The 22,671-nt window shown below is 42.7% G+C and overlaps 1 protein-coding gene and 1 long non-coding RNA gene across 3 annotated transcripts in view; one reads left to right on the top strand and one right to left on the bottom strand.

Annotated features, from left to right (window-relative positions):
* LOC146785403 (uncharacterized) overlaps positions 1–22,671 on the bottom strand; it is a 259,272-nt gene that overhangs the window by 165,763 nt on the left and 70,838 nt on the right. For both annotated transcript variants that reach the window (XR_014970634.1, XR_014970635.1), the window contains exon 3: positions 6,938–7,073. This is a non-coding gene — a long non-coding RNA (uncharacterized LOC146785403). The remainder of the gene's footprint in view (positions 1–6,937; positions 7,074–22,671) is intronic.
* Positions 1–22,671, top strand: part of LOC146785404 (alanine--glyoxylate aminotransferase-like) — a 309,868-nt gene that overhangs the window by 130,278 nt on the left and 156,919 nt on the right. The window lies entirely within an intron of this gene.

Below are 22,671 nucleotides of genomic sequence, written 5' to 3' on the forward strand. Positions count from 1 at the left end.
CACAGCCTCACCTGGAATGCAGTCTGCCTGAAATATTTAGGAGTTAAGGTATATCATGACCATCAAGACCTTTTAGATGGCAATATTGTGGCAGCCATTGAGGCACTCCAATCCAGTGTCAACTGTTGGACTTCGTTGCTATTATCTATTGCTGATAGAATATCAGTGGCTAAAATGGTGGCGCTCCCAAGGCTACTTTCCTTCTTATCCATGATGCCCCTGCTTATTCTTTGCCAGCTGCCTCGAGACCTGGACTCCTTGCTGATAGAACTGATTTGGGGGCAGGCACACACAGAGTGGAGATGTCTAAATTGATGCACCCTGTAACAGAGGAATGGTTTAACCAGTGGATCTACTGTAGGATGAACCCTGAGGGGGGAGCCGTCTGCTTGATCCCTGACCTGTGGGACCTTTCACAGGTCCTCTTGACTCCCAGGCAGCGCCTACCCACTTCTTCTCGGAAACTACTGGTGATACAGCACAGTTGGTGACGCTGCCTGCAGCAAACCCAAACTATTCTGAATTACTCAGCAGATCTGTTGCAGCGATGGCTGGAACTGGTGGCTCATGGGGGAGCATTGGGAGGACTTGCAGAGTGGGTAGCCTATGGGGTGATCCGTGTGAGAGATCTTTACCGGGATGGAGAATTGCCCCTATTTAAAGCACTGGCTGTGGAGTTCAAAATCCCAGATGGCCAGTTCTTATTACATAGGGCAATAGATGGCCACACTTAGAAACCATTGGTGTAATGGAAGAATCGAACCCATGGTACACCAATATTGTCAGCTGCTCTTTGCTAAAACGGGTCATATTAAAGCGGTACATGTCTATATCAAGCCTTATTAACTGACATTCTTACTACCTTGACAGCACTCAAGGTGAAATGGGAGATGGACTTAGAACTTCAGATTACTGATGCAGATTGGGCAAAGATCCTAGCAACACCCACCCATCATTTCTCACAATGCCATGTGTAAATTAATTAAGTTTTATTTCTTGCACAGGGCTTACCTTACACCCGGCAACATCAATAGGTTTTATGCAGCAGCTGCGGCGCATGTCCCAGATGTGGGGAACTGAGAGCAGAGATGTTCCATAAGGTATGGGCCTGCCTTTCCTTGGCAGGGTTCTCGAGAGTGGTAATGGACTGTATCAACAATGTTACCCAACGGGTGATCCCTTGCACACCTCTGGCCTGCCTCCTTGGAGGATTCCCATGCCCAAATAAATGTAAAATCACGACTAAGTTTACTCACCCATTGTTACTAGCGAAACAGGAGAAAAAAATACATTGGACCTCTACTGGAGGACCAAGATTGGTTAAATGGCAAGAAGAACTGGTTAAATGGGAAGTACTTGAGAGTCCGGGAATTGAAGAGGAGGCGGGGAAAAATTGATAGAGCTAGAGTCTGGGAGCACCTTGTGGATAGTCTTATGGCCCAGACACAGCCATGGATACTCCAAATGGTTCCCTCTTATCTGCTGAAGACTCAGGTACTGAAAGCTCCTAAGCTCCCTCAAGCTCAGAACTGGGCACCATGAGTGCAGATCTGAACACACTGGGGTTGATCTGATAACTAAACACCCAATATAAGGGTTTATGTATGAGACAGCATGGCAGTGGGTATGGGGAGGTGGATGTTGGGGTGGGGGGACTTGTTTGTTTATAGCTGAGACGAGCTTATACTATGTTATTTATGGTATGCACGTTCGCTTTGTTTGATGGAATGTTACCGTCAAACAATTTACTGTTTACTGATGCAGTGAAGAACATGACAGCCCCTGATATAACGTGCCATGACTGCTATTGTATTGTATTGTAACAATAACATTTTGTTTAAAAAGAAAATGAGAATGGTGTCCGAACTCGCATTTTCACTCACCCATCAACCTATACATTCCTCTTATTGAATGAAGCACTGGTTCCAGAAATCTGTCTGCCATTTCATGCCACTCATGCTTTAATTGCAAATATCCTGTGAGAGAGGAACGCTTCTTCTAGTCTGCTCTATGGATATGTTCTTTGGGAAATGGAAGATTAAACATATTGCCATCTGTCCGAGAGGGAAACTTGCTTTGCTACTGCCATGTGGTCGCTGTTCTTTGAGAACAGGTTGCACTGCTTCTGCCTAATCTGAACTTGTCCTGTGATAGTAAAAGCATGTGTTGATGGCATTCTAGCTGTACCTGTCCTTTGAAGAAGGGACGCTTGTACTGTTTCTGCACAAGATGTACCTGTTTTGTGAACAGAAGTGGTATTATGTCCTGGCACCCCTGTCAAGACAACTGTATATGGGCAGCTAGCTGGAGGGAGATCTATTACTGGAAGCTCAGAACTATTGGGGGCGGCTAGATTGTTTTCCCCTCTCATGTATTGTTAGTGTGCTATATGCTCCCTCGTGATCCTTTGACCGCTCTCCTGTTGCCCCTTCTCGGTCCCTGCCTCCACTGTCCTTACTTCCCTTGCCCCCGGGTTCCTAGATTGTGCCTTGGGGCGTGTTGCTGCAGGGTTGAGTTGAGGGATGTGGGATACCATATCAGCCCTGCTGTCTGCTCGAGGGTCAAGGCTCGTTTTCAGTTCAAAAGTAAGTTTGAGATAAAAGGAGATACAGGTACAGAAAATAGAATAATAATAAATAAGAGGAAAAAATAAAAATAAAAAAGTAAGTCAGGTAAACATCCCAACTGTAAGAGAAATAACAATATCATACAAAGGATCGGTGAGTATATGAACATTACACTCTATGTGAATATCACACTACAAAATAAAGCATAGTTAAACCAGAAAATAGCAATAAACAGGGAATCATGGAGGTTTAGTCACTTCTTGCTGGAGGGGAATGAGAGATAGAGAACGTTGGGCGCTAGCATCGATAAACAGTGTAACAGGTGACCATAGGTCCAAACGTTTGGATGCCATATGCAATGGATAGACAAAAGTTGTATCCAGTATGTGATTATAGCAGACAGCATACCACCATGCTTGATACGACAACTTAGTAAAATCTTTCCAATTCCTAGTTATTTGCTAAAAGGCAACTGCTAACAATAAATCTATAATTTTTACATTAGAACCAGAATTTGTCCAAATAGGGGATAGACTGCCCAAAAAGATATGGGAGACAGAGAAAGGATGACAGGAGCCAAAGATCAAATTAATTTGAGACCACACCTTTTCCCAAAAGCTGTGGACAAGTGTACATGTAAAGAGTAAATGAAATAGATCAGCGAGTGGTGAGGAGCAAGTCCAACATACGTCTGAGAGTGCAACATGTATTGCATTTAGAATGAGTGGGGAGAGGAGGAGCCTATTGTAAATAAAAAGAGTGTCTGTGTGGTGTTTGCGGCTCTAGAAGATTTCCTAAGTTTAAGCCAAATTTTGTCCCAAAACTCCACAGACCAAGAAGCATCCTAATCCCTTTCCCAAGAAAGCTCTACTTTCGTTTTTTCTCTTGGAATAAGTGAACTATGTAAGAGTTTATATATGACAGAGGCCCTAGATTTTTGAATTAGAAGAGTGTGTAACTTATCTGCATATGTAGATTCATGAGAAGCAGAAAGGGACGGAGATTTATACTGGACACGCGCATTTTGGATGGCTTGTGATAAGAGGGAGTATTTCGAGTGAAAAGATGCAGGCAGATCAAAAGAGCCGCTAGCTTGTGAAAAGGACATAATCTCATCTTGGACATACAACTGACGTACCCATACCAGACCACGCTTTCTCCAAGATTTCCAAAAAAGAGGTTTTTTATTTATTATAATTAAAACATTGTGCCATATGGTGGAGTTGAGAAATGAGGTCCAATCAGTGGAGGTCGAGGAGGAAATGGATAGTAAAATCTTAGAAGTATATTTAATTACAGGAGTAGATACAGATTGCGGCTTACGTGTAAACGACAAATATTCTTGAAAGGAGAATGGGGAAATGAAGGACTGTTCAAGCGTGGCCCAAAGAGGACAATTTGTAAGAGGCTCAGAGAGCCATCTTGAAGCCTGATGCAGTAAAAAGGACTTATGGTAAATGGGAAGATCTGGGAAATTCACCCCACCCTCAGTTTTTGGGCGGATCAATTTTGATAGGGACATACGTGATTTCTTATTATTCCATAAAAAGGAGGATAAAATAGAATTGAGTTTCTTAAAAAACTTTAGGGGGATGGAAAGTGGAATATTAGAAATTGTATATAAAATTATAGGAGATAACATCATCTTAATAGTATTCAGGCGGCCCCACCAAGATAAATACAATGGATGCCATTTCGTGGTTAATAAAGACAATCTCTGTATACAATTCTCCATACATCGTGATATTGTTCCTGAAACCGAGGAAGTGAACTGAAGGCCTAAGTACTTAATGAATTGGGGACTCCACGTGAAACCTGAAACAGTCAAATCAGCTTTAAAAGTATACTTCGTTAAAGGCAGAATTTCGCATTTATCTCGGTTTAATTTATATCCAGACACGGATGCAAATGAATCAACCTCCTCCAAAAAGGCGGGGAGAGAGAGTTGGGGTTGTGATAGAAATAAAAGAACATCGTCGGCATAAGCTGCCATTTTGATGTTTGTCTCTTTAAAGGTGAAACCATGAATATTATAATTCTGGCGAATTCTTAACAAAAAAGGTTCTAAGGCAAGATTAAAAAGAAAAGGAGAAAGTGGACAACCTTGCCGGACACCTCTGCCAAGGGCAAAATAGGAAGAAATGCCCCCATTTGCACAAACAGCCGCTCTCGGGTTAGAATATAAAATAGAAATCAGGGCAGTTATTTTTGGGCCAAAGCCAAACCATTTAAGTGTATGGAAAAGGTAGGGCCACTTAACTCAATCAAATGCTTTCTCTGCATCCAGGGCAATTGCTGCCAAAGACTGCGAAAGATTGGAAGCTTTGGAAAGGATGTCAAAAAGTAAACGAGTATTATCTGTAATAAGTCGTCCTTTGACGAAACCAGATTGTTCTGATCTTAATAGGTTAGGTAAATGAGATTCCAAACGCGAGGCTAAGGCCTTTGAAAAATTTTTGTAATCAATGTTAACCAAAGAAATGGGCCGATAATTTTTACAATATTGTGGATCCTTGCCATCTTTAGGTATAAGGCAAATTAGGGCGTCTGAAAAAGAGCCAGAAGATTCACCTGATGCTAAAAAGGCATTTATGAGTGTATGTAATTTGGGAATAAGTAAATGTGCGCAGTGGGTGAAAAACTCAACAGTGAAACCGTCTGGGCCAGGTGCTTTATCTTTTTTAAGTGTCTGCAATGCAGCAAGAAGCTCTTTGTGTGTGAGGTCAGATTCTAATAGTGATAGATCTAAACATGTGTCAGAAGTACGTTGAATATTGGAAAAAAATTGAGAAATAGAATGATCAGAGGAAAAGGTTTCAGACGTGTACAAGTTTTTGTAAAACTGGAGAAATTCTTGTAGGATATCTTCATCTTTGAACTTCAATGTATGGCTACAATCATAAATAGATTCTATATTAAGTTTGTTTTGTTTAACTTTCAAATAATTAGCTAGCAATTTTCCAGCTTTATTCTGACCCCCATAAAACTTTGCATTAGACTTCAGCAGAAAGTTAGAAGCATTTTTAGTTGTATCTTTGTTAAACTGAAACTTAGCATTTAGAAGTTCAGATAAGCAGGATTTTGATTTGGAAGAGTAGTAAGAATGCTCCAATCTCTTTATTTTGGCCAAGAGGGCATTAGTTATTTCCTGTGCCTTTTTCCGTTTTTTTGAAATGTACCTAATAACAAAATCTCTAGCGGATGCTTTGAAAGCGTCCCAAACCACATAAAAAGGCAAAGTAGGTGAATGATTAAAGAGGAAATATTCATTAAAAAAAGAAACAAAGGAGGATGTAAATGCTGAATCTAGAAGTAGTGCGTTATTAAAACGCCATTTTCGAGATACATTGGGTTTCTGTATAACATCAAGTTGGACAGTGACAGGAGCGTGATCAGATATTAAGATAGATCCAATATCTGCCGCCACCAATGATTGAGCAATGTTGTGGGACACAAAAATATAGTCTAAACGCGATTGAGTATGACGTGACGGGGAATAGTAAGAGTATTCTCTTAATGTGGGATTACAAAGCCTCCAGGCGTCTATAAGCTTATGTTGTTGAATTGTCTGTGTGAAGCATTTATGAGATTTATGAGGGACAAAGGGGATGGACGAATGACGATCCAAAAAAGGGTCGAGAATTTCATTACAGTCTCCTGTAAGGATAACATTTACATCAAAACATTGGGTGATTTGTTGTGCTAGGGAAGACCAGAAAAAGGTATCTCCAGCTGTGGGTGCATAGATATTCATCAAAGAGATCGGAGCATTCCCCACCATTAATTTAACAAATAACCATCTGCCATCCTGATCCATACATTGCGATAACATTTTGATAGGAAGAGATTTGTGACAGAGAGTGAGAACTCCATTGCGTTTGCCATCTCCTGGGAAAAAAAAGACCTCCCCCACCCAACCTCTTTTTAACTTTACAGATTCTTCAGCCGTCAAATGAGATTCCTGTAGACATGCTAGGTCTGCCCCCAACTTGGCTAAATGGGTCAAAACCCTCTGCCGTTTAATAGGTGAATGTAAACCTCTAACATTCCACAAAACAAGTTTTAAAGACATAGAACAGAACTGTAAATAAGTGATACGCACCGATTATAACAAATCTCTAAACAATTCAAACAATACTGAATACTGAACCAATTACCTATAAATTGAATCAAGTAAGATAGAGAAGAGAAAAGAAGAGAGAGAATGGTAAGGCGAGTAAACAAAATTTGAGATGGGAAAAAGAAACGTGAAAGAGAAAGTAATGTTGCAATGAAAAAGTATCGAGACAAAGCTCTCATAAGGGAAAGAGGATCAAAGAAAAAGAGTGCGAAGCAAAAGAAAAAGAAGCTGAAAACAGAAAAAGACTTACGTATAATCCAGGACATACGAAGGGTGGAGGGGTGTGAGGCCACATGAACATGTCCAAAGCCCATGTGGGAAAACGAGGGAGAGAACAAACCGACGGACAACTAAACACAAGGGGAAATGTGACACGAAGCCATAACCTGTGAGGAGAAAAAGGGAAGTTAATTTTATAGGCAAAGACATACTAAATAAAAACTTGCATTTTGCTAATAATCAACTCACAAGCAAACCTTAAACAGATCTGAAAAGCATGTAACATGAGTATAAGCACTTCAGGAGCCCAGACATCTATTTGACATGTGATGTAGAAGTGTCCATAGAGTCAGCGTGATAAGAATAGAGGAAACTCTTCAGCTTTACTGGATCTTCATAGGTGCTAGTCTTGTTATTGATGGTCACTTTGAATAAACAAGGATAAAAAAGGCCATAACGTGCACCTATTGAACGAAGCTGCGGTCTCATTGCTAGGAACTCCTTTCTTCGATCTGCAGTTGGTTTGGCATAGTCCTGAGAGAAAAATGAAGAGTTCCCTGACCAAGTAATGCGATTCATTGCTCTAGCCGCAGATAAGGTTTTAAGCAAGTCAGTGTATTCCAGAAAGTACAAGATCACTCCTCTCGGCTTCCGAACTGTAGAAAAAGACGTCGAAGGCGATGTCGGGCCCAACCGATGAGCTCTCTGAATGTTGAGAAGAGTACCTTCCGGTAGTTTAAGGAGCTTTGGAATGAAGGATTTGAAGAAGACAATTGGGTCTGTACCTTCCGTTCCCTCCGGCAAACCATAAATGCGGAGATTATTTCTCCTATTCCTATTTTCCAAATTTTCAATGTGCTTATGCAGCGTTAGCACCTGAGAACACAAGGAATCCACTTTGGAAATAGAGGAGTTTAAGGAGTCAACATTTTGTTCCAGTGCATTAACACGTTCTTCCACATTGGACCATCTGTCGGTAAGGAGTTGCAACTTAGAGTTAGTCTCTTCCATAAATGGACGCAAGGCCCGGATTTCCTCAAGCAATAAGTCCATGGTGGCTGAAGTAGAATGTTTAGGAGGAGAAGGAGGATCTTTCTTCAGCCTCTTACTCGGTGCTTTGGTCGCTCCCGAGGATGAAGTGGTAGTGGATGTCAACGCACCTTTAAGTGAGCCATTAGTAGAGTCCTCCATGGAAAGACAACTGTAGCAAGAGCTAGAACGTATTAAAAATGTACGCACTGAAGACTTAGGCTGAGAAAAATTCTTGGTTAATCGTCCCATAAATAGAGACAATCTAGTAATTGGAAAACCAGTAACAATGAGTGGTCCGTGTATAAAACCTTAAAATTTAGCTCCTCGGTTAAATAGAATTGACGATATAGACGGAGCCAAATGGGAGGAGAGGCCCAACCAGAAAGGTTGAGTACAATGGCATAACTTGACTAGTAACGTAAAAAACAATAAATAAGAGCCAAAGGGCCCAGATAACAGTAAGATAACCAGAGAAAGTAGACAAAAATTGCATAGGGCCGGCTATTTTACGGAAAGAAATGCAGACAAAAAAGTAACAATGATATAACCTTCAGTCTCTGAAAAATGCCGCGTGTAAAAGCTCATATAACTGAAAGGTCAGAGCGTATGAAAGCTCCACCGATATATGGCTCAGTAATAGCTGTAATTAGACAAAAAAAGGAGAGAATGCCAATAATTCAGACCCCCAGCAGTTGCCATGTAATAGCTGCGGCTCACAGCAGAGAGAAAAATAGCTGAAATGTTCACATTGCAGTAGGCAAACATGGTAAAAAGAGCCATAGCCACAGCTGTAATAAATTATTATTTGATGCAATGTAGCAAATGGGCAATAGATGGCAGCAGAGCACCTTCGAATGGTTAATTAGGAGGCTTCTGGAGGCTTTGAAAATTATTGAAAGACGAGCTTCATGAGGAACTCAGTATCTGAAAGGCAGGCAAAGCGCACACAAGGTAGGAAAAGCTAGACATATGAAGAAATAAATGCCCCATTGTAGAAATGTGTAGCCTTGGCAGTCAGCTAAAGGAGCATGGCAGGTGCGCAAAATTCATAAACTTGGACGAGAAATTTCCTCACAGAACAGAGGTAAAATGGCGGCCAGTTCCATGTCGAAATCATTGCAACACGCAAGAAGGGAAAGCGCCTTTCACAAAGTATTACAGCTACTTAAAAGCACCTCAGCTAGCGAAGCTTCATTTCCGCCGTGTAAGCCCGTCCTTTGAAGTGTGAAGAAAAGGGTGTCGTCGCGCCAGGTCGGTCGTTCTCTCCCGTGTCTCGGGAGAGCTAAGGAGAATCCGCCATCTTCTACGGGCGCTAGCCACGCCCCCGAGGGTCAAAGCTCGTTGAGGATGCTGATGATGGTATTGGTATCCCTCTCACGGGCCCTCCCGCTTCCGGGCCTTCTGGGCGACAGATGGTATATGTGATTGTTGCTCGGGAATATCAGGACTATTACAACGACAAACCCCAGTGTTAAATGGGGCATTATTTAACCATTCAATCAACAACAGTTTCTCCTCGATTGCCCGTAACTTACATAATATAGGGTCCAAAAGTACAGACATCAATGACTCACGTTTTTTCCACTGATCATTATTGCAATCGGGAATCATTGGGCTAGTGGGTGTGCCATGCAGCATAAAGTTTTTTGTTGACCCTTGTGTGCCTTCAGGGACCGTGAGTTCTTGGTTAAGTAGTTTGGAAGGCTGCTGCTTTGATTTAGGCTTTTGCCTAAGCTTTTGGGAGCACCGCGCCTGCTCCGTTTTGCCGGTGGTTCACTATTAGCTGTTAGTGACGATCCTGCCGTGCTGCCCCTTGGGCTAGCCCTTAAATGCTTTTTGGATCTGGTGGTAACCTCACTGGTCCTGGGGCCTGGGGCCTATAGTGTTCTGGTGGGGACCACAGATGCGAGGGGCGTGGTGGCCAAAACCGCTGATGAAGAGGATGCCACTTGGTCTGGCAGAGCATCACTCCCCATTGATGCCTTAACACAACAGATGAGATCTGCTGAAATGAGTGAGTCGGTATCTGCTGGCAATAACGATAAATCAGCTGCCCCCCCCCCCCCCCGGGGTTGTCCGCGCTTGCAGGCTTCTCAAGCATGCACACAACAGATGTTTGGGCGGCTACGGGTGATTTAGGCCTACTTATGCATCCTAAAGAGGATTTATTAGAGCAAAGGGTGGGCAATATTTTTTATTTCATAATTAATATATAGTTGTTAATTAATGTTAATTGTTTGATATTTATTTTGAGTAATTGTTTTTGTGTGTGTTTTTACTTTTAAAGGGGTAAATGGTGGGTATTAAATACATTTTAAATATTTTATAATTAGTTTTAATAGTAATGGTGTTTAATAAAAAAATAAGTTTTAATTCTGTTTGGTCCCTTGACACGGTGAGGTCCTTGGCCCTGAGGAAGACCCGTGGATCCCGCTGTCTGCCCTGCTCTCCTGCTGCCTGCTGCCTGAAGCCGTTCCGGTCTCCCGCCGCCGCATTTCCATCTCGCGCGGCCGCAGTGGGGAGACCGGACTACAAGACTACAATACCCAGGTGCCCTAGCGGTCACGAACCGCGTGACCGAGCGTTGCGCGCCAGGAGGCGCTTAAAATCACGGCGCTGCTGCGGCAGAGCGGGTCCCCTGTTCCTGCCTTTACTTACTTGACACGGTGAGGTCCTTGGCCCTGAGGAAGACCCGTGGATCCCGCTGTCTGCCCTGCTCTCCTGCTGCCTGCTGCCTGCTGCCTGCTGCCTGCTGCCTGCTGCCTGCTGCCTGCTGCCTGCTGCCTGCTGCCTGCTGCCTGCTGCCTGCTGCCTGAAGCCGTTCCGGTCTCCCGCCACCGCATTTCCATCTCGCGCGGCCGCAGTGGGGAGACCGGACTACAATACCCAGGTGCCCTAGCGGTCACGAACCGCGTGACCGAGCGTTCCGCACCAGGAGGCGCTTAAAATCACGGCGCTGCTGCGGCAGAGCGGGTCCTCTGTTCCTGCCTTTACTTACTTGACACGGTGAGGTCCTTGGCCCTGAGGAAGACCCGTGGATCCCGCTGTCTGCCCTGCTCTCCTGCTGCCTGCTGCCTGCTGCCTGCTGCCTGCTGCCTGCTGCCTGCTGCCTGCTGCCTGCTGCCTGCTGCCTGCTGCCTGAAGCCGTTCCGGTCTCCCGCCGCCGCATTTCCATCTCGCGCGGCCGCAGTGGGGAGACCGGACTACAAGACTACAATACCCAGGTGCCCTAGCGGTCACGAACCGCGTGACCGAGCGTTGCGCGCCAGGAGGCGCTTAAAATCACGGCGCTGCTCCCGCGTCGCGGGATCGTGCGCGGGTAGCGCCGGGAGAAGCCCGGGACAAGGGCGGGACCGTCTGTGGCCGTCCGGGGCCGGAGGAGGCTGGGCTGGGGCCCACTCCTTAAGATTTACCGAGGCGCCCCCCTGCTCACCCTGCATCCTATTGACAAGGTATTACTGTCGTACCGTTCAGGAGGCCGACCCGGCAATTGAATTATGGGGAAAAAAATCACCACGAAGAAACGATCTATGGATCTGCAGACCAAAAATACTAAGGTCCCCTTGCCGAGTCTCACTGCGATCGATAGGATGTTGCAGAAAACTATAGGTGTTGTTGTAACTGCTATAGAGAGCACAGAGAGACGTTTATCACTCCCCCCAACATGCGCCTTACTTCGCTAAATCCCACCTCTAATGAACAGCCAATAGTTTCACCTGGATCCACATTTTTGGACTCTTATGTAGGGCTTCCAGGAGTCGAGGGAAGCAACAATATTTCATTCCTAAAAAAACCTTCTCCCGTAATGTCTCTCTCTGCAACAAGTGTAACTAGTACGCCACTTATATCAATTGTACAGCGCCAGGATACATCTGTAGAGACACATGGTATAGCAACTGAACCAGTGGCCATGGAGGACCTGGCCCTCTCCCCCTGGGCGTCATTGAACAAGAGTGGGAGTCTTTCTGCTTTAGATAGGTCCCCACCCCTGTTAGCAAATGGGAATATCAGTCACCCAAATCACAATGACGTGAGGCCATATAAAGAGTCACTCTTAACGACCAAATCCCTACTGCCCAAAACGACCAATAGACGTATTCCTAATCGAGTAAGAACTGGTGGGGCTTCGAAGAGGAAAATAATAGAAGCGGTACAAAAAGGGAGGGAACCAAAATTATTTAAAATCCAAGATTTGGAAACTCCTAAGCAAAGACCTCCCACAAAAAGGATATCTGTAAGGCCTAATGATAACCAAGGGCGATCTACTCAAATCATTACAGACAGCCCTACTGGAACCATAACTCCAGTTTCTAGTGAGGGTGTCTATGGGACTTTGGCACATATAGAGCACATTGTTAGGTCAATGATTTTGCCAGTCCTTGAAAGGATCAAATTGGTAGATGAAAAGTTGGAGAAATTGGAACAGTTAACTCTGGATAATTTTACTTCCCTAAAAAACCTGATAAAGGTAGAAGTTAGAGGGAGATCAGAGAACTTATTACCATCTAACGCTGACTCTGCAAACACCACTAGTGCTGGAAGTGCTATAAGTGTGGTCCCGATAGTACAATCAACAAAGGCCCTAAATAGTAAAGGTCTGAATTGTAATAAACAAAAGTTAGAAAAACGTGCTAAAAGTCCAACATCTAGTGCAGGGAAGATCATGAAGGGAAGAGCTGTCATACCACAAAGCACAGAAAAAATAACACATAAGCATGAAGGAAGTATAAAAACTCCTTTGGTAACAATTGATCTACCACCAGAATCATTACCCTATACAATTGTACTTACTGGCGTCCCTGAATTGAAGAATGGGAAATTAGAATCTTACCAAGAGTTAAAGAATAAAGTGCTATTCTGGTTGAACACGAACAGGCCGATCCCTAGATATTTAAATGGAGAGATATTGTTTGTTAGAAGGGTTGGCTGGATAGGCAGGAAGGTAAAAGACATACAAGGAGACACGATTATAGTTAATTTCAGGGATAGGAATGTAGTGGCACTAGTTTGTAATGACGAATATCATAACGACAAGGGCCCTATTAGAATTAAAAATCTTAATTATTTTTATAGTGAGAAGGCTATCCGTACATATAACTGCCGGGCAAACACGGCATATGAAGCTATGCCGTGGGGGCCTGACAACTATTTTCAGATACCCACAAATAATCGTTTTTCAGAGTTATATGGGTTAGACGAGACAAACTGACTGGAAGAAAGCTATGATAAAGAGAACGATATAATTGTCAAACCCACTAAGGCAACTATGGATGGGTGTATCACTTGGGACATAGCCAAACAGGATAATAACTATCCTGCAAAAAGAAGTGGGGAACAATACTTCATCAATAACAAGAATTGATGAAGTCATAAATATAGACTTGAGCCAACTTGATAGTACCAAGGAAGTTGTGGTCAAACTAATCTCTTGGAATATCGCTGGAATAAAGAAAAACATGTCTGATCCTGCATGGCATAATTACATCAGCAATGCGGATCTCATTTTGTTCCAAGAAACATGGGGAGTAGAACACTTTTTTAAAGTAGGCTATAGGTCCTTTCATATAGCAGCATCACAATTAAACAAAGGTAGACCATCTGGTGGTCTGATAATTTGGGCAAGAATTACGCTGGGCATTGACTTTACACAAGTGGATTCAAATAGCCCTGATATCTTGGCTATAAAATTTAAAGACACTAAAGGACGGGCAATCTGTATTATTAATATATATACAACAGACCCCATCCGTCAAACAAAGAATCAGATACAATAGCCCAACTAGATGGTTTCTTTCGTAGTTTAGATCATAAAACTATGTTGATTATAGGAGGAGATCTTAATAGGAGTTTTGAACCTATTACGGGGTTAGATGATATCCATGGAGAAGAAGACAAGGCCTATGACATCCCTAGCATTGACGCTAATTATAAAATACCCTGCACAAATGGTTCATTGCAGATTCTAAGGGTGACTATGGAACATGGCCTGCGCTCTTGTAATGGTCTCGATCATATATTGGTCTCCTTGAATTTATGGCCAACGCTTATAGATTTGAATGTGGATAACCGTATTGAAAGTGACCACTTCCCTCTTTCTTTGACTATCACTGGCTCATTGTTTATGTTCCCTAAGGTATTGATACCTAGTGATTACAATTCCACTCATGACCCCTTAGAGTCCAACAATTGCAGGTCTCTAAAATGGCCTGCTGTAATGGGTAATGTTGGTACAATTAGAGAAATCTATGTACTTTATGTAAAACTTATGTCGCCCTTAGTCAACAGCAATATTGAGGAACACTCGGTAACACTAGTACATAGGAATTTGATGCAGCAACTTAGAAAAATCCTCTCAAAAGAGGTCAACAAAGGTCAACCCTGTCGTATTAACCGACTTAAGGAGGGACCTTGGTATAATAAAGCCTGCCGCCAGGCTAAATTAGAACTAATAAAGGCTATAAAAGGGAAGCAAATAAATATCCTGAGAGAAAAGAGAATATTTTATAAAAATACTATTTTATTAGCAAAAAGATCATGGGACGAACAAGTTTGGGCAGATCCACTCCAAGCTTGTAAATTAAAAGACCAAACGCTGTTCTGGAACCTTATAGCAAAGGGCACCAAAGAAGGTGTGCAATCCAGAGATAGGTTTCTAGAAGAAAAAGTCTGGGTCAAACACTTCTCCACATTGTACTCATGTGAAGGGGAGGAGGAAGGAAAAACGAACGAATACCTAGGGCAAAGCACTTGTGACACTACGTTAACATTCAGCCTGGCAGATACCATACTAGCCATTAATTCAGTTAAACAAGGTAAAGCCCCAGGACCAGACAAAATTCCTGGGGACCTCTGGAAACACGAGAATAACTTGTGGGCCCCCTATATTAATTTACTTAGCAATAATATTGCAAGAGGTGCCCCAATCCCAGAAACCTGGCAGGGTGCGGAAATTGTGACCATTTTTAAGAAGGGGGACAGATCCAACCCATCAAACTATAGACCTATCACTTTGATAGATGTCTTGCAAAAAATTTATGCGCGCCAACTTCTTAATAAATTGAATATGTGGATTGAGGATCATTCTATTTTTACCAAATACCAGGCAGGTTTTAGAGCCAGAATTAGTACAATAGACCAGGTTTTTAGATTTTTATGTTTAACATGGAAATATATTAATATAAGGAAATCCCATCTATACTTAGCCTTCGTGGACCTTAAAGCGGCCTTCGATTTGGTTCCCAGGGGGCAGTTATGGAAAAGGCTGAGGGATATGGGCGCCCCTGGGGACATTTGCCAACAATTGATTAGGCTACACGAGGGTAATTATGCAAGAGTGAGGTGGGGTCCTAATGGAGAGTTATCGGAGAGAATAAATATAAAGAGAGGCGTCCGACAAGGTTGCGTTTTGGCACCAACCCTTTTCTCTCTTTATGTAAACGACATCCCTGACACCCTCTTGGGCTGCGAGCATGACTCTCCCAAGTTGTGTGGTCAAGCCGTTCCGGCATTATTATTTGCGGATGATACGATTTTAATCTCCCAGACGCCTAAAGGACTACAAAATCTCCTGAACAAATTTCGGGCCTACTGCCTGAATAAAAATCTTGAAATTAATGCTTCCAAAACGAAAGTTATGACGATTAACCCCCATAGAGGGTTTAATAAAGTCTTCGATGTAAATAAGGAAAAGATTGAACAAGTGAATAATTTTAAATATCTGGGTATTACCCTTGATACTAGGATGAATTGGAAACCGCAAATAGAAAAATCGAGGTTAACATTAATACAAAATCAAGCCCCTATAATCAGGAAGTTTAAAAGTAGCCCTACTAAAGCAATATCACCTGCTATTAAACTTTTTAATTATAAAGTCCAATCAGCTACCCTATACGGGGCAGAATTATGGGGCAATGTATTACGAGATTCTTTTTCAGCCCAAGAAAACAGTTTTTTTAGGCAAATTCTAGCGATCCCGGGCTGCACCCCTCTTGTCCCGTTATTTTGGGATTTGAATATACGTCGTTTGGACGATCAAGCCCATTTACGCCCATTACTGTACTGGGTGCGCCTGTGGTCAACCGATGAGCTTGCAGACTACAGAGATGCATTGAAGGAAATAATTCAAATAAAGAATGCTACTCGGTTGGTTTGGTTAGCGTATATTGAAAACTGGTTTACAAAGTTGGGCTTACGCAACTTTTGGACAGATCCTGATTCTCTTACCAATTCTTCCAAAAAATTGTTGAAGGACACATATTGGGACTATATTCATAACTCTGTATTACATAACCCTAAACTTGGATCATTGACCCTTAAATTTTTAAATTTTAAATGTGGAAGCAAATTCGAATATTTTATGGATGAAATTGAACCCCCTTTGGCTAAATCACTGTATTTAAAGTATCGCTATGGCATTTTGCAACTTAATTTTAGAACATCGAAGTGGGCGCCCAACAATAACAATAATAAATCTGACCTGTGCAAATTGTGCGACATGGACGCCAAGGAGGATGAGACACATGTCCCAATTATATGCCCTGCATATATGCGGGCAAGGACAAAATGGCTCAAACCTATCTGCTTAAATTTGGGTCTTCGCCGGGTCATCGATGGGGAAAGAATATTTAAGGGCGACACATCACAGAGTATAGTATTTAGCCTGAGTCGATTCTTATTTAATGTTGCGATAATTAGGAAAAGGAATGGTCAAAAAATGTAATGGCTTTATCATTATCCCTGGTTTTTAAATTTTTATCCTTATTTTAAATGGTTGATAAACCAACATTGTGTACAAATTAATATTTAAAATTTTTATATTGTATATTGTATTTACGTATGGATTATTGCACCCTTTAGAAATGCTGCATTTTGTTACAATGATTGTTTTTTAATTGTACGGTACTCTTTTATGGTTATTATAACCGAAATAAAGAATTGAATGAATTCTGTTTTGTTATTTTATAGTTTAATTTAGGTGTGTGTCGTGGATATTATAGTGTTAAAGTGTGTGCAGTTAATGAATGTTTAGTAGTTTTTTAAATAATATTTTTAATTGATTATTAATTATGTTAATTATGGAAGTAAATGTAATTACAAATGTTGAAGGCTTTTATTATTGATGTGGTGTTATAGGGTAGGAAATAAAAGAAATACATTTATGTATTAATACATTTTTTGTTCGTCAATATTTTCTGGTTTAAAAGATTTTTTTTAAATACATTTATTTATTATTTTATTTTCTATATTATAATATGTTTTCCTTTGATATATTTCATATATTTGATTGCTCATTTTTAAATATTGTTTAATAATTTTTATGATTTTTTTGAATTTTTAATATATTTTATTTTTGTTTGAACTGTTTGAGTGTGAATAGTAATTTTTGTTTCTCCGCTATCAATCAATCAAACATTTGTAGAGCGCACTACTCACCCGTGAGGGTCTCAAGGTGCTGAGGGGGGAAGCTGCTACTGCTCGCACAACCAGGTCTTGAGAAGTCTCCTGAATGTCAGCAGGTCCTTGGTCTGTCGCAGGTGGATAGGGAGGGTGTTCCATGTCTTGGCGGCGAGGTGGGAGAAGGATCTGCCGCCCGTGGTCGTTCAGTGGATGCGTGGAACAGTGGCGAGGGCGAGGTCAGCGGAGCGAAGCTGGCGGTTGGGAGTGTAGAAGGTGAGTCATTTGTTTAGGTATGCTGGTCTGGGGTCGTGGAGTGCTTTGTGAGCGTGGGTGAGGAGCTTGAAGGTGATCCTCTTGTTGACGGGGAGCCAGTGCAGGTCCCTCAGGTGGGCAGTGATGCGGCTGTGGCGGGGGATGTCGAGGATGAGGCGTGCGGAGGCGTTCTGTATGCGTTGGAGTCTCTTCTGGAGTTTGGCCGTGGTTCCCACGTAGAGGGCATTGCCGTCGTCCAGCCTGCTGGTGCCGAGCGCCTGGGCTACCGTCCTTCTGGTTCCGATGGGGATCCGTCTGTAGATCTTGCGAAGCATACGGAGGGTGTTGAAGTAGGAGGAGTAGACGGCGTTGACTTGATGGGGCATTGATAGTGATGAGTGCAGGATAAACCCCAGGTTACGAGTGTGGTCGGTGGGTGTTGGTGCAGCTCCCAGCAAGGCCGGCCACCAGGAGTCGTCCCAGGCGGAGGGGGTGGAGCCGAGGATGAGGACCTCCATCTTGTCAGAGTTCAGTTTCAGGCGACTGTTCTTCATCCATTCGGCGACGGCCTTCATTCCTTCGTGGAAGTTGGTTTTGGTGGCGGCGGGGTCTTTGGTGAGAGATAGGATCAACTGGGTGTTGTCGGCATATGAGATGATGTTGAGGTTGTGTGATCGGACAATGTTGGCGAGTGGTGACATGGAGACGTTGAAGAGGGTCGGGCTCAGGGATGATCCCTGGGGTATGCCGCAGGTGATCTTGGTTGCTTCGGATTGGAATGGTGGGAGGCGGACTCTCCGGGTTCTGTCGGTGAGGAAGGAGGTGATCCAGTCCAGGGCTTTGTCGCGGATCCCTGTGTTGTGGAGGCATGTGTGTAGGGTGTGGTGGCAGGTGGTGTCGAAGGCGGCGAAGAGGTCTAGGAGGAAGAGGGCCGTGGTTTCGCCATCGTCCAGCAGGGTCCTGATGTCGTCGGTGGCAGCGATGAGGCGTTCGGTGCTGTGGTTGCTGCGGAATCCGGACTGGGATGAGTCCAAGGTGTTGTTCTCTTCGAGGAAGCAGGACAGTTGTCTGTTGACGATCTTCTCGAAGACTTCCGCTGGGAACGGTAGCAGGGAGATGGGGCGGAAGTTCTTGAGGTCCTTTGGGTCTGCCTTGGGTTTCTTGAGTAGGGCGTTGATCACTGCGTGTTTCCAGCTTTCTGGGAAGGTGGCGTCTCAAATGAGTGGTTGAGTATCTTTCGGAGTTGGGGTGCGATGATGGAGCTTGCTTTGTTGAAGATGTGGTGGGGGCAGGAGTCTGACGGTGAGCCAGAGTGGATGGTGTTCATGGTTTTGAGGGTGTCTTCTTCGTTGACGTGGTTCCAGGAGGTCTTGAGGCCGGTATGACTGTGGGGAGGTGAGTCTAAGGTGTCGGCGGCTGTCGGGGGGGACTGAGTGTTGAAGCTGTTGTGGATGTCTATGATCTTGTGGTGGAAGAAGGTGGCTAGAGAGTTGCAGATGTCTTGTGACGGTGGTATGTCGCTGGAGCTGGGGTTGGCGAGTTCCTTCACGATGTTGAAGAGCTTTTTGCTGTTGTGCACGTTGTTATCGATGCGTTCCTTGAAGGAGGTCTTTTTGGCGGTTCAAATGAGTTGGTGGTGCCTGTGGCTGGCGTTCTTTAGGGCTGCATGGTTGTCTGGTGTTTGCTCGCGGCACACTTTCTTCTTGAGTCTTAGGCAGGTCTGCTTGGATGTCTGGAGGTCGGCGGTGAACCAGATGGCCCTTCTGTTGATACATCTGTTTGAGGGTTTCTTGATCGGGTGAGAATGTTGGCGCAGTCGTTGATCAATTGCCTGAGGTTGCGGGCTGCTGTGTCGGTGTGGTCGGTCTGGGGCGAGGGTGGTGATTAGCTGGTCTTTGGTGACCTTGTTCCAGCTGCGGTGGGGTATTCGTTGCAGGTGGTTGTGTGCAGTGTTTTTCTCAAAGAAGAAGTGGATGCAGCGGTGGTCGATCCAACTATCCAACACTTACCCTACTGTTGCACCTACTGGAGTGGGAATAGTAATTTTTACCCCTCACCTATCCAACACTTTCTCTACTGTTGCACTCTTTGGAGTGGGAATAGTAATTTTAGCCCCTCACCTAATCAACACTTTCTCTACTGTTGCTCTCACTGGAGTGGGTATAGTAAATTTTACCCCTTTGCTATCCAACACTTTCCCTATTGTTGCACTCTCTGGAGTTGGAATAGTAATTTTTACCGCTCTGCTATCCAAGACTTTTCCTACTGTTGCACTCACTGGAGTGGGAATAGTAATTTTTACCTGCCCGCTATCCAGCACTTTCCCTACTGTTGCACTCACTGGAGTGGGAATAGTCATTTGTACCCCTCCGCTATGCAACACTTTCCCTACTGTTGCACTCACTGGAGTGGGAATAACATATTTTACCCCTCCGCTGTCCAACACTCATCCTACTGTTGCATTCAGTGGAGTTGGAATAGCAATTTTACCCCTCGCTATCCAACACTTTCTCTACTGTTGCACTCTTTGGAGTGGGAAATAATTTGTACCCCTCCGCTATCCAACACTTTCCCTATTGTTGCATTCACTGGAGTGGGAATAGTAATTTTTTCCCTTCCGCTATCCAGCACTTTCCCTACTGTTGCACTCACCGGAGTGGGAATAGTAAATTTTACCCTTTCGCTATCCAACACTTTCCCTACTGTTGGAGTCAATGGAGTTGGAATAGTAATTTTTACCCCTTCGCTATCCAACACTTTCTCTACTGTTGCTCTCACTGGAGTGGGAATAGTAATTTTTACCCCTCCGCTAACCAGCACTTTCCCTACTGTTACACTCACTGGAGTGCGAATAGTAATTTTTATCCCTCCGCTATTCAACACTTATCCTACTGTTGCACTCACTGGAGTGGGTATAGTCATTTTTACCTCTCCGCTATCCAACACTTTCCCTACTGTTGCACTCTTTGGGGTGGGAATAGTCATTTTTACCCCTCCACTATCCTACACTCTCCCTATTGTTGCACTCTTTGGAGTGGGAATAGTAATTTTTACCCCTCCGCTATCCAACACTTTCCCTACTGTTGCACTATTTGGAGTGGGAATAGTAATTTTTCTACTCCACTATCCAACGCTTTCCCTACTGTTGCTCTCACTGGAGTGGGAATAGTTATTTTTGCCCCCTTGCTATCCAACACTTTCCCTAGTGTTGCACTAATTGTGTTTTGAAATGTAAGCAAAAATATTTTTTAATGACCACGCACAAAGAAAACGAGGTATGAGGCAATAGTGACTGCACCTATCTTTCAGTGAGGTCAAAGTCTATACTGATTTTTTTGGGTGCTAAGGATCTGAGGTTCAATACCTCTAAACCTCCTAGGATATAAGGTCCTATAAATCATAAAAAAAGCACTGTGATCCAGCACACCACACAATCATTATAAAATTACAATATTATATAACGAAGAATATCATTCCATTCAGCAGGTCTGGTTTCAAGTTTCTTTATTTACTTCCTTCTTTAAAATCAGCATAGCCAACGCGTTTCGTCCTTACGGACTTCTTCAGGGCTACAAATAAGTACATATAATATACATTATATTTACAAACGTCATAACTATATTTACAATTATATATACATTCTAAAAAGGCTGTTTAAATATATACAACATTACAAAGACATTCTATACAAAAAGTCTAAACAAACCAACAGCCATTATTTACAATTTTATTGTTCACATAAAATATTTTTTAAGATATGAACTAAACATCATTTACTTTAAACCTGCTGAATCAGTGACTGTCAAATATAATGTGCAAGATAAACTTGGTCTGGATATCACTTTGTTAGATGCATTTCTTTCGAATGGGCATCTATAAATTTCATTTGTGGTCACTATCTCAAGCTTTACATGGATGGGGCAAAGATTTTTTTCTCTCTCAATAGTGTACTATAAACGTCAAGAGTCATCTTTTAATGGACATAACTGTACCATTTCGATCATCTAGGGGATTAGAACAATTTAATCAATTGAAGGTGGAGAAGCAATCTTACCAAAACGTGATAAGAGGGTCTTTTTCTTGAATTCCCTCAATACTGAAATTTATGGTCAATGTTCCTTTAGAGACAGACTTGTATACAACCTAAGTATGTAACAAAAGAAAAAACATAACTTTGGGACATATCGATTTTTAAATTAATTATATATCTTGAGGTATATTTGGAGACTAAAGAAAGTTCAAAATTTATTTTGAAGCTGAAACATAGTCTTACCAGAATTGGAATAAGAGAGACTTAGCTCTGTACTTCCTTAATATTAAGGTCTATACCAAGTGCCTCCTTTTATCAAACAATTTTGGGTATAGCCTAAGTATATAATAGAAAGAAAAACATGAACATAATGTATGCTGTTTTATCAATCAGGCATGTTAAACAGTCCTAGTTCTTCCGTGCAAAATGAGCAAAACATACCGTATTTGCTTTCACAGGTTAGTATGGTGCTCTCGGTACGGTATGGCCCTGTTAGGGTTTAAAATTTTGCTTATCTGCAAAACAGAAAAAGAAAAACTCTCTCAGATCGTGTATCTTTTTTTTTTATTAAAATGCACGTTCAATATTAGAAACAGCCAAGGCCTCTAAAGCATTGGCCATTTAAATATGCGTTCAAGCATCTACTGATAAAATGTTATCGCATATCATTGAATATGTTGGAATTTTAATTCCCAACAACTAAAGGTCGTTTACTGACATAATAAACTGATGGATAGTGATCCCATTGAAAATAGTTAAATCGCAAACTTCTATACATAGGCGATAAACTTAACAGAGTATTGTACAGAGATGAGGGTATAAAATACCAAACATATGAAAGTGCATTATCTAAAGCCCCGGTGTCCATGAGCAAAAGTTGGTGCCATTCATTTCTAGCATCTAAAGATCTTTTCCTACTGACACTTACTTGTTGTTTAGAAGAAAAGTCCCTCCATCGTGCGGTCCATGCGATAATGGAACCGTCATAGAACCTCACCTTAAATAGCCCGCCTGAGGTGAATCAGGACCATAATTAGCCCTAAACGATCGTAAAA

This window comes from Triturus cristatus, chromosome 11 (assembly GCF_964204655.1).
Source record: "Triturus cristatus chromosome 11, aTriCri1.1, whole genome shotgun sequence".
Lineage (NCBI taxonomy): Eukaryota > Metazoa > Chordata > Amphibia > Caudata > Salamandridae > Triturus > Triturus cristatus.